We start from the raw sequence: 12,271 nt of genomic DNA, 5'->3' as shown, positions 1-12,271 counted from the left end.
CAGGCTTCCCAAGGGAAGCCAAGAGCAAGGATTCCAGAGTCCCAAGAGGAAACAATTTCCAACCTCAAGGCCTGGGAAGTTCAAGGTTGAGGGGTCACATCTGGTTGGCTTCTGGCAAGAGCCCTCATGCTGTGTCATAGCGTGGCAGAAAACTGGAAGGGCAGGTGAGCCTTGAAAAACGAGATGGGGCAAAGGGGACATACCCACTTTTTAACAACCAGCCTCATGAGAACCAACCCAGTCTCTAGAGAACAGTGTTAATGCATGCACGAGGGTGTGCCCCCATGACCTAATCACCTCTGAAAGTTCCCACCACCTCTTGCTCAATACTGTTGCACTGGTGACCAAATTTCACTCTGACTTTCAGAGGCGTCAAACCACATCCAAACCACAACAGGGAGGATGCAGGCCTTGAGGAAATGCTTGCCTCTTGGGTTTCTGGAATCCTTGCTGTTGGCTTCCATGCTCTGTTGCTATATGGAAACCCTCTGGCATTAGTCCTCTGTCTTCCATGTGTGGTCTAGTTTTCTTCTGGAAGCTTCCAGGATTCTCCTTTTATCCCTAGTGTTCTGACATTGTATAGTGATGTGTTATAGGGTAGGTTGGGCCCCTTGTTAAGTGAATTTTTTTTTTTTTTTTGCAGATTCCAGGGCTGATTTAGATATTTAATGTTAAATTATTTAAGTACCACTTAAAACTGGATATGAATTTGTTATGCTATGGTTATAAAAATCACATCAAAATTGCAAATTAAACGTAGTGCCCAGCTGATGAAACTCAAATGCACAACATCCATTTGCTGTGGCGGCTGACTTCACTCCTTTTGTCACAGGAATGAGGTGCAGATTCTGTAGCTCAGTGTCCTTTGAGTGATAGCCTTTGACTTCACTTGATGTGAATGAGTCATTTATATATTAAATCTACCCTGTGGCTTTTTTCTCATTAGCCACAACAGTCAACATAACTCTGCTTGATGCCAATGTGTAAACATGGAGCAGCCCAGCACAGCGTGGTTATAGCGCGGCTGTCCAGGCTATTCTTAGACTGCACTTCTTACAGGAATTATTGTGGATTGTCATTAAAATGTAAACATGAGATGTAAATATTTCCAGAGAGTTCACACAATCCCAAAGATCCAGTTCTTTTTCTATGTAGAAAGGTTTCTCCCATAGGCTTATAGAAAGGTGAGCTCTAAGAAATTGTGGCTAACAATTTAGGGGAAAACTGGCATGTGAGGTATAGAAAGGTCCTTGGCCTGGAAGCCAGTCATATTTGGGCTGCAAATATGAATGTCAATGGGGGTCAGACAGGTGACAGAAATGGGGCAGGCGGGGGGGGGGCTATACGGTAGAGTGAGGAGTACGGCAAACTGCAGAAAACACAGCCCATGGAAAAGCAGCAGGGAACACTCCATTCCCACCTCCTGTCACCTTTTAGGAATATGTGCTCAGTGCTGCTGGATTTTTTAAGTTTTCAGAAATAACTAAAAATAGAATTTTTGAATGTAAAAAATTTACATGCCAGTTTTCTCCCACAGGCTTATAGAAAGGTGAGGTATAAGAAATTGTGGCTATTCTTCAGATGAGTGTTTGAACAGCCCAAAACAAGCTGGCATTTGCCACTCCCCACCCCTGCTACCCATGTTTCTCTGTCAGCTGCCACTGTTTGCACAGGAATTTAGTCCCATGTGACTTCACCGTCCCTATTCTGAGATGGAGGTGGATGAGAACTGTTAGCCACAGTCATTTCAAGGGAGCTACTAAGCTGTGTCTCCTAGAGTTTGGAGACTGTGATCCATTTTCAAGTGAACTTTTAGCTTGAATATTCCTGCCCGCTCCCTTCACTGCTGTGGACAGGGGTAAGTGTTTGTATATTTTAAAAGCTAGCATGACAATGGACAGGGCTCACAGTGTCAACTTTCTGGCTAGTTAGAAGTGTGTGTGTATATCTGTGTGTTTGTGTATGTGTGTGTGTCTGCATGTGAGTGTATGAGTGGTGTGTTTGTATTTATGTATGTGTACATTTGTATGTTTATTTGTGTATGTGTGTATGTTTGCATGTGAGTGGTGTGTGGGTGTGGATTTATGTGTGTGTATATCTGTGTGTGTATTTGTGCATGTGTGTGTGTGTGTGTCTGCATGTGACTGAGTGGTGTGGGGGGTGTATATTTATGTGAGTATCCGTATGTTTATTTGTAAATGTGTATGTGTGCATGTGAGTGTATGAGTGGCGTGGAGTGTTTGTATTTATGTGTGCATATGTGGGTGAATATATTTGTGTATTGTATGCATGTGAGTGTATGAGTGGTGTGGGGTGTGCATATTTATGTTTGTGTATATCTGTGTGTTTATTTGTAAATATGTGTGCATGCGAGTGTATGAGTGGTGTGGAGTGTGTGTATTCATGTGTGTATACTTGTGTATATATTTGTGTATGTGTGTATATGTGTGTGTGTCTATGACTGTATGAGTAGTGTGGGGGGAATGTGTGTATTTATGTGTGCGTATATCTGTGTATTTATTTGTGCGTGTGTGTACATGTGAGTGTATGAGTGGTGTGGAGTGTGTATTCGTGTGTGTGTATATTTGTGTGTGTGTGTGTATATGTGTACATGTGACTGAGTGGTGTGGGAGGTGTGTATGTTTATGTGTGCATACACCTGTATGTTTACTTGTATATGTGTGTGTGTATGAGTGGTGTGGAGTGTGTGTATATATCTTTGTATGTGTATGTGTGTGTGTGTGTGTGCATGCTGTCACTACAGGCCAGCTGTGTTTTGGGACTCTGCTTTGCTTACATTTCTGAATCCTGGTGCCTGAGCCTGTTCTGCACCGCCATCCATGGCAAGCCCAGCGGCAGGTTCGGTGGCTCTTACCTGAGTGTGGCAGTGTGGGGATCACGCTTCTGCTTGCAAACTGGGGCAGGGGGCTGGTGATGGCCAAAGCCTGCACTGCATCTTGGTTTGTGAGCTGTCTTCAGGGCCCCGGTGTGCTCCCGTCATTGTTGTCTTTCTCTAAAACCTCTCAGGCTCAGAACCTGGATCTTCTCTTTACCTTTTCTTTCTCCCTCATCGCTCATCCAGCTCCTCTCCAAACTCAGTCTGTTTATTCCTCCCTATTATCACTGTTTTAAAATCTTCATTTCTTTTTTTTTTTTTTTTTGAGACAGAGTTTCTCTCTTGTTACCCAGGCTGGAGTGCAAGAGCGATCTTGGCTCACAGCAACCTCCGCCTCCTGGGTTCAGGCAATTCTCCTGCTTCAGCCTCCTGAGTAGCTGGGATTACAGGCACGTGCCACCATGCCCAGCTAATTTTTTGTATTTTTAGTAGAGATGGGGTTTCACCATGTTGACCAGGATGGTCTTGAATTCTTGATCTCATGATCCACCCGCCTCGGCCTCCCAAAGTGCTGGGATTACAGGCTTGATTTTTATTCTAGCTAGAATTGCCTTCAAGGCCTGTGGCTTTACATCTGATGCGTGGCCTTCCCACAGCCTCCTGCCTCCTCCCCGTTAGCCCGGGCTCGGCAGCAGGCCAGCTCTTCCTTCTGTCCTTCCTCTCTCTTGTTCTGGAGCCATGGAACCCTTAGTGGTGACAGTCTCTGCAGGACAAGGGGAAACCCCAGTCTGTGGGCCAGTGGGTTTTATTTATCCTTCACAACATTTTAAGAAGTTGCCAGGCAGCTTTAAAAGTTGGAATGTTTTACATTTAAAACTATTGTTTTTAGTTATTCCTGAAAACTTAGAAAATCCAGCAGCACTGAGCACATATTCCTAAAAGGTGACAGGAGGTGGGAAAGGAGTGTTTTCTGCAGTTTGCTGCACTCCTCACTCTACCATATAGCCCCCCAGCCTGCCCCATTTCTGTCACCTGTCTGGCCCCCATCGACATTCATATTTGCAGCCCAGGGCTGACCGGCTTCCAGGCCAAGGACATTTCTAACCCATATTTAGAACTCGTCTTGTCTTTTTGCTTCCTGCTACCATTTTGCTTCTTGGGAGTGCTCTCCTTTCCCTCTAAACCTGTCCAAATCCTGTCACTGCACAAGGCCAGCTCACCTCCTCCCTCCTATGTGAAACCTCCCCGCCTGCCTACAGCAGAGTTTTCTCTCTCCCTGAATGACTAAAGCACTTCGGGTTTGTCTGTGGCTTTGGGGCCATTGCTTGCCATTGTGTTTGTCAGAGCTGTGTTTAGATGGCCCATCCGCCAGGGCCAGGGCCTCACTGTGGCTGACACACAGTGCCTTGCACACCGTGGACTGTGGCTTCTCAGCAAAGGTACGACCAGAAAGATGCCTAGAGGTGATCCAGGACCTTATGCTGTGGCTCCCAAGAGGGCCTCTCAGTAATGTGGGGCAGGGTGTAGCTGGTAACTTTCCCCAGCAGCTCTGAATATAGTTATTCCCCTTTTTGTCACCAGGGCCACTGTTTAGGGACACATCTTTAATGTGGGAAAATGCCCAAACACAGCTAAGCTCTGGGACATTGTGGTGGGCCGTGGGTGTGTTCACTCCTTCGTAAGTGATTTGATCTATCACTAAGGTTTTTCAGTGATACTGCTCTAAGACCAGCATACAGAAGAGGAAGTTAAATAGAACTTCAACTGAATTTAGAATATTTCCATACTTCTCATTAAGAATATTAAGTACCAGTAGACACAGTGATGCATGCCTGTAGTCCCAGCTACTCAGGAGGCTGAGGCTGGAGGATCTCTTGAGTCCAGGAGTTCTGGGCTGTAGTGTGCTATGCCAATCCGGTGTCTGCACTAAGTTTGGCATCAATATCGTGACCTCCCGGGAGCAGGGGACCACCAGGTTGCCTAAGGAGGGGTGAACTGCCCCAGGTCGGAAACGGAGCAGGTCAAAACTCCCTTACTGATCAGTAGTGGGATCGCGCCTGTGAATAGCCACTGCACTCCAGCCTGGGCAGCAGAGCAAGACCTCATCTCTGAAAAAAAAAAACAAAACAAAACCAAGAATATTAAGTACCAATCTACAGGATTCTCTACTCAGTAAAAGGTGCTGTCTTTGCTTCCCAGGACTCTCCCCGAAGAGCCTCTGGGTCTCTGTGTTCTTCTCACCTGGATTTTGTTTCAGCCCCACTGACATTCAAACACCTGGGGTGCATGCTGAGCTGGGAGCACAATGCCTCTCTCCTCCTATGCCTCTGATAAATCAGGGTGGGCTTTCTGAGAAGCGCATAGGTTGGTAAAAAGCGCCGATGCCGAATGACTGTTGTTATTACTCAATCACTTGAGGTTTTCCCCAACCCTTGAGATCTGGGCTTTGTTGGCATCAGCTTTCTGGCTTGCAAGGCCAAACTCAGGGTTTGTCACCACATGCCCTTGGGTAGTGGGAGTGACCTTGAGATGCCTGGCAATTTTTTTCTTGACTCCTGCCAAGCCCCTTTGAGAGGGGAAGGGGCTTTGCTTCCCAACTTCCTCAGCCAGAGAGTGAGTGTACTCCAGGGCAGCGCTGTGCTATAGAGCTTCTGCCACAGTGCAGGTGTTCTCCATCTGTGCTGTCCAGTGCAGCAGCCACTTGCCATATGTAGCTACTGAGCACTTGAGATGTGGTCATTGCGGCTGAGGAACTGAATTCTGAATTGTCTTTTATTTTAATGTATTCTAATGTGCTTACCACATGTGCTTACCATATTGGACAGCCCAGATCTCAAGGGTTGGGGAAAATGGGTCAGTGCAATACCTAACAGAGAGCATGCACAGTCCTAAGGAGATGATGCCTAATCGAAGATGCCTACTGTGTAGGGTGAGGCTCTATACGGCTATGCAAGTCAAAGCCTGTTTGACCAAACTTGGCTGCCATCAAAACGATTTGAATAATGTTTGCAGGGAAACCTATTGCTGTGCTGTTCTGAGGAGGGCTTTAGTTACTAATTGTTCTTTCATTTCCTTTAAAAACAGCAGACACCGGGCCAGGCGCGGTGGCTCATGCCTGTAATCCCAGCACTTTGGGAGGCCGAGGCGGGTGGATCACAGCATCAAGAGATCGAGACCATCCTGGTCAACATGGTGAAACCCCGTCTCTACTAAAAATACAAAAAATTAGCTGGGCATAGTGGCGCATGCCTGTAATCCCAGCTACTCAGGAGGCTGAGGCAGGAGAATTGCCTGAACCCAGGAGGTGGAGGTTGCGGTGAGCCGAGATCGCACCATTGCACTCCAGCCTGGGTAACAAGAGCGAAACTCCGTCTCAAAAAAAAAAAAAAAAAAGCAGACACCAAACTCCCTTAGCTGTGATTTAAGGAGCCACAGTGGTATAGCTTGAGAATGCAGTCACGTACCATATAACAGCATTTCAGTCAACAATGGACAGCATATATGACAGTCATCACATAAGATTATAATGCCCTATTTTTACGCTACCGTCTCCATGTTTAGATGCACAAATACTTCCCCATGTGTTACCGTTGCCTGCATTATTCGGTATGGTAACATGCTGTCCAGGTTTACAGCCATACAGCCCAGGTGTGTGGTAGGCCAGGCCCTCTAGGCTTGTGTATGTTCAGTCTGTGATGTTTGCAGAGCGATGCTCCTAGCCACCGAAAGGTCATCCTTCAGCTTTATTATCGTCAAAGCATTTCAACTTCCTGTTTCTGCATCATCAGCCTCTATTAATAGCTAGATGATTGCTAAGTACAGATATGAAAATTATGTCAAGATGAGATCTAAAACATTCATGTTGATGAATACTGCTTTCGAGTATTTATTTGCTTAAGAGCCAAGCAAAGGATCTAAATAGAAATTCTCCAAAGAAACAGGAATAAGTCACTAGGGAGGTTGTTTCTGGAACTTTCCTGCCTGTTGAGGACCTGCCCTTGTAGCTGATGTCAGCAAGGATAGTGCTCATATTCCTTGACTTCCTCAGTATACTAGGGTCCTTACTTTAGTGTTTTCACACACACACACACACACACACACACACAGAATTTAGTACAAATGCACTTCAGTAGGAAGGAAAGTCAGCTTTTCCCGGGAAGCCAAGACAAACAGCTCTTGAAGCCAAGACACAGAGAGGCCACACCCAGGGAATGCCCAGGTGTCCCTGGGGTCCCCATGCACACCTTTCTCTCTAGCTCATTCCTGCAGATCCTCCTCAGCCATCCCTGAGGCTGGAAGGAGTTGGGATGCAGTGACTCCTGATGAAATGCAAAACTGCAGGACTCTCTTAAATGCTCTTTTATTTTGACATTTTAAAATATTATTCTGAGAAGTATAGAGAAGACTTAGGTAACAGAAGAGATGAGAAATAGCCAACATCTTGTTTGAAATTCAGATTCCAAATTAGTGAGGTCTTTCATGAAATCCAGCTGGCCCTTCTTCTCTATTTTCTGGATGTCTTTGGTGCAGGAATATCAAAGTAGACCCACATGGGCTGCAACAATGAAAGGGGTTGACTCACTCACTGACAAGCAGGATTCAGAGGTGGTTTGATGCAGGGATGTGGCGATTCTATCTAGAACCCTGTTTTCTTATTCTCTCCAGCTCTGCCCACCATGGAGTCAGCCTCATCCTAAACTCAGCCTCTCTTCAGGGTTGTATGATGGCCACTGGCAATTTCCGGTGCCACACACTTCCTCAGTTCAGAGGGTGTGAAAGGGACATTCTTGTTGAAAGAGCGCCTTTTCCCAGAGCCCCCTTAGTTCTTAGCTGGACCACGTGTTGTCTATTAAATCAGTAACTGGGGCTAAGGCAATGCTGATGCCCCAAATCCCATGGTGAAATCAGGTTTTCCATAGACCCAGAGCTGTGAGGGAAGACGTAGACCTCCAAATAGAGATTGGGGTAATCACCCAGCAAAGGGTAGCTGTTAGATAGGAAGCTGGAATCTCCCAGCTCTTTCTGTCATCTGCCAATCTCCCATTATATGCTTACAGATGCAGCTTTCTGCTAGAAAGGAGGAAATTCTCATTTTTTGCAATATGACTTTTACTACTTTGTGACTCTTAATTCTCGTTTGTTCCCCCTCCTCCCTCTTGTCCTTCCTTCCCCTCTTCTTTTCCTTCCTTCCTTCATTCCCCTTTTCCTCCATCCCCATTCCTTCTTCCCTTTTCCTGTCTTCTCCCCCTCCCCTCTTTACCCCTTCATCTGTTTCCCCTTCCTCTCTTTCCTTTCCTCCTCTCCCCTAGCTTCTCTTTCTCCCTGCTTATCCATCAGCCCTTCTTGATTGATGATCTAATTGTTTATTCAACTTAACCTAACTGGTGGGGTACAGTTAGGTTTCTAACTAAATTAAATGTCTTCATATCCTCCTGCTGTCCCCCAGGAAGAAGAAATGCCAGAGGTAGAAATTGACATTGATGATCTTCTTGATGCAGACAGTGATGAAGAGAGAGCTTCAAAGTTACAGGTGAGCAGTTTTCAAAATTGAGAACCTTCTGATCAAGGATACTTGAGAGTCTGTTTAGGTCTCCAGAGCTTGGCATGAACTGATTCCGCCCTGTGGCAGTGTTGGCACCAGGACTTGGGCCATGGCTGTTTGCAGAGAGGAAAGCAATGGGCAGCTAAGTGTTCAGCCTCTTAAACTGCCTCTGTGATGATAAAGTAGCCCTTGACTATAGTCAGTTCTCAAAGCGCCTTATGGGCATCACTTTCTCCAGCCTCATTTTCTTGGGAGAAACAGCTGATTCTGCTTCCAAAGATCCCCTTGCCAGGGAAGGGAAGTGATTCCCCACAGTTGTGTGAGAAAAGAGACTGAGCTAGCACTGGAATATCCAAGCCCAGGGCTCTGGTCTCACAGTTGTGGACTGTATCATTCATGAAATTAATTTCTAAATATGGTTGCTTATGACATGCTTCTATTTAGTAGACTATCTTCTCATAGACAGTGCTCACCTCATCGCATTCCAGTACAGCGATGGATATTGAGATGTCTGATATTTCCTTAGTGGAGAGCAATAAAGTGCGATACTCATTTCCCTTCCCACAGGAGGTCAAATCTATCATTTTAAAATCTGCATTTGGGAGTTTCTAAAACCAATTAACTTTGACTTGCCATTGTTCTTAATGTCCACTGATAATTACTGCTAATGACTGTTGGTGACCACAAATGGCAAATGGCCACTATGGCAATCAAAGGGTACATTTTAATATATTAATGTGTTTAATGCATGAGTCATACTAGCATCCCTTGAATGGTAAACAGTCTCAGTTATGACAATTATTTCTTCTTCGTAGATTTAGTGAGGGAGACAATAGCAACCTAGCTATAAAAATTAAAGATAGCCTGTAATCCCAGCACTTTGGGAGGCCGAGGTGGGTGGATCACGAGGTCAAGAGATTGAGACCATCCTGGTCAACATGGTGAAATCCTGTCTCTACTAAAAATACAAAAAATTAGCTGGACATGGTGGTGCGTGCCTGTAATCCCGGCTACTCAGGAGGCTGAGGCAGGAGAATTGCCTGAACTCAGGAGGCGGAGGTTGCAGTGAGCCGAGATCGCGCCATTGCACCCCAGCCTGGGTTACAAGAGCGAAACTCCGTCTCAAAAAAAAAAAAAAAAATTAAAGATAACGCAGGTATCCATTCTATAGAAAATGTAATGACATAATAAAGTTTTCTTAAAATTGAGAACTTGAAAGAAGCTTTTTAAGCTGCCATCACCCCCTGCCCTCCAGTTCCCAGGTGAGGACCCAAGCCGTTTATGGCTGCAATGCCTTTAAACCCCTTGCTTCCTGAGTGCAGTGTGGGTGCCACCATCTTGCACAGGCTGGCCCAACTTTAATATCCACCAAGTTGCAAGCCAAAGGAAAGATGTGTGCATGCGCATGTGCATACAGAGGAGGTACCAGAGGAGTAGGTTGGAAACCATCTGGATCCTGCTGGGTTATATCCAGTTAATTAAAGGAAAACTAGAGAGTGGGATCTGGTTCCTGTGGAGAACCAAATCTCCACAGATTTGGTTTTGAGCTACTAAGTTGGGATTTTGGGCTACTACGATAGGTTTTTAGTTACTTAGTTGGATTTGACTTCCTAAGTTAGTCCACATCTCTCTGAAGGCTACAACGTCATGGATGCTTGGGCACCCCTGTACTTCTTTAAAAGATGCTCTTTTCTTCAGCAAGGCATTCAAAGCCTGATCAAGGGGCCAGGTGCAGTAGCTCACGCCTGCAATCCCAGTACTTTGGGATGCCAAGACGGGTGGATCAGCTGAGGTCAGGAGTTTGAGACCAGCCTGGCTAATATGGCGAAAACCCATCTCTATTAAAAATACAAAAATTAGCCGGGTGTGGTAGTGCACACCTGTAGTGCTAGCTATTCGGGAGGCTGAAGCAAGAGAATCGCTTGAACCCAGGAGGGAGAGGTTTCAATGAGCTGAGATAGCACCACTGCACTCCGGCCTGGGCGACACAGTGAGACTCTGTCTCAAAAAAAAATAAAAACTGGTCAAAGATTACATTTTGTTTTTAATGTTATGATAGTATAGAAAATAAATCTTTCCTGTTCAAAATTTTTTCATGTAGTATGTGTGTATGCAGGTGAGGAATGTATTAAGGTTAAATGTTTTATATCTTCAGACAAACAACTGGTGTTGAAATGAAGTGTGTTTCTAGACAGTATGAAATCTTGATTTACCATTATAAAATAACACTATGAATATAAAATGATTTTATTTTACTTTTAAAATAATATTGAATTTTAAAATAATAAAACTGACTTTCTGTGTGTTTAATTCTAGGAAGCTCTTGTAGACTGCTACAAACCAACAGAGGTCAACAAATTAGTCTTCCTAAATGCCCTGTTTGAACTGGTTTTTTATTAAATCAATTTGTCTATTTTTAAAGCAAACCACAATTAGTGGGTTTGACTGTGCGTGTACCAATTAGCAATTATTATCCATGAGCGCATATGTTGAGTAGTTCTAGCTTCATTATTTCTAAGCCTAAACTTGTCTAGTTCAGAGATACTTAAAATTAATGGAGCAGAGTGTGTTGCTTGTGCTGGATAAAAGCCGGACTTCAAAGGAAATTGTGAGAGGGTTTGGAATCATTTTAGCATAAGTTTTAGGTTTATAACTGGTTTATACATTCTATCAGTTTATTGGTATGTATTTTTTTAAAGCTTAAAGTCAGTTCTCTCTTTCCAAAGAATAACCTTTGTTGGGATAAAATGTTATGCTTTATTTAGATATTCATCAAGTATTATGTCTAAATATTAGCATACAAATGGATATCAGTGTGATTAGACTAAATAAAGCATTTAATGTAGACTGTCATGACTGACAGCAGAGAGTAGAAATTAAGGTTTTAATTAGTTACGAAAATATTAGCGAGAGAAGTATTTTGTCCCTGTGATAAATTGGAGAAATTATAAGATCCATCAGATGTTTTAGTCTATTTGTAACATCAAAGCAATGGTGGTAAGACTTCTGATTTTTGAAGAGGTCTAATTAAAAGGGGGAGGAAAGCATGCTTTTACAAGTGTGTGGTTTCAATGACTTGGTTTGGGACTAGTTACCTATTTGAGCTTTATTCTTCCAACCTCCAGCTTTGATTCCATCTTGCAGTCAGAGAGATTTTTAGTTTTAATTTTAGCCATCAAAATATGTGCTTTTAGACCAGGCTTGGTGGCCCACACTTGCAATCCCAGGCTGAAGTGGGATTCTGAGGCTTATTTTAAAAGATAACCATGACTTTCTCTACCATTCAGCCCCCTTCCCTATTTTATATTACATTTATGTATTATATTATATTTCCATATTGTAATAAGCAACACTTTTGCACTTTTGGCTGTTTACCTTCCCTGCTATTTGCTCTTTTCTTTCTTTCTTTCTTTTTTCTTTCTTTCTTTCTCTTTCTTTCTCTCTCTCTCTCTTTCTTTCTTTCTCTTTTAGAGACAGGGTCTCATTCTATCACCTAGGCTGGAGTGCAGTGTTGCAATCATAACACCCTGCAGCCATGAATTCCTGTATTCAAGCAATTCTCCCACCTCAACCTCCTGAGTAGTTAGGGCTACAGTCATGCACCACCACACTCAGCTAAATTATTTTTATTTTTATTTTTTTTATAGAGACTAGGTCTCACTATGTTGCCCAGACTCGTCTTGAACTCCTGGCTTCAAGCAGTCCTCCTGCTTTGGCCTCTCAAAGTGCTGGAATTACAGGCATAAGCCACTGTGCCTGGCCTATTTTTTCTTTTATTCTTAAATATGCAATTACTACTTTTTTTCGTTTATTGACTTTAGGAGAAAGATGATCACTCTCTCACTCTCCACACAATTTGTTTTCATCTATACCCTCATCAAAGTTACTTAACA

The 12,271-nt window shown here is 43.9% G+C and overlaps 1 long non-coding RNA gene across 1 annotated transcript; it reads left to right on the top strand.

The window, feature by feature from the left end:
• The first annotated feature begins 1,704 nt into the window (after positions 1-1,704).
• On the top strand, positions 1,705-10,756 carry LOC128931842 (uncharacterized). Its single transcript, XR_008480879.2, has 3 exons — positions 1,705-1,858; positions 8,283-8,366; positions 10,695-10,756. It is a non-coding gene; the product is annotated as an uncharacterized LOC128931842 (long non-coding RNA).
• The last annotated feature ends 1,515 nt before the right edge of the window (positions 10,757-12,271 follow it).

Source organism: Callithrix jacchus, chromosome 4 (assembly GCF_049354715.1).
Source record: "Callithrix jacchus isolate 240 chromosome 4, calJac240_pri, whole genome shotgun sequence".
NCBI lineage: Eukaryota > Metazoa > Chordata > Mammalia > Primates > Cebidae > Callithrix > Callithrix jacchus.
The sequence above is the reverse complement of the archived record's forward strand: the minus strand, read 5'-3'. Positions and strand labels throughout refer to the sequence as shown.